This window comes from Palaemon carinicauda, chromosome 3 (assembly GCF_036898095.1).
Source record: "Palaemon carinicauda isolate YSFRI2023 chromosome 3, ASM3689809v2, whole genome shotgun sequence".
Classification (NCBI taxonomy): domain Eukaryota; kingdom Metazoa; phylum Arthropoda; class Malacostraca; order Decapoda; family Palaemonidae; genus Palaemon; species Palaemon carinicauda.
Window position 1 is genome coordinate 164,916,392 of NC_090727.1, and position 421 is coordinate 164,916,812.

Consider the following 421-nt stretch of genomic DNA (forward strand, 5'->3'; position numbering starts at 1 on the left):
TTAGCACTTGTTGGAGAATTGGTAATGTTACTCCTCTATGTAAATGTGTTTGTGGTAGCTCAAGTCCCACTGATTACCGCCCAATTTCCATAACTCCCATATTATCTAAAGTTTTTGAACGTCTTCTGGCAAAACGTCTTAATAGGTTTGCTGAAGGTAATCATCTATTCCCTAGTTTGCAATTTGGTTTTCGGAAAGGCCTTGGAGCATGTGATGCCCTTCTTACAATCTCCAATGCAGTACAGAAATCCCTTGATTGTGGTCGGGAAGTTCGTATGATTGGCCTTGATTTTAGTGCTGCCTTTGACCGTGTTAATCATGAGGCCCTTGTTTTCAAACTGAAACAGTTGGGAGTGGGTGGGTCGTTTCTTAGCATTATTATTGATTTTTTAAGTAGTAGATCTCAAAGAGTTGTTGTTGA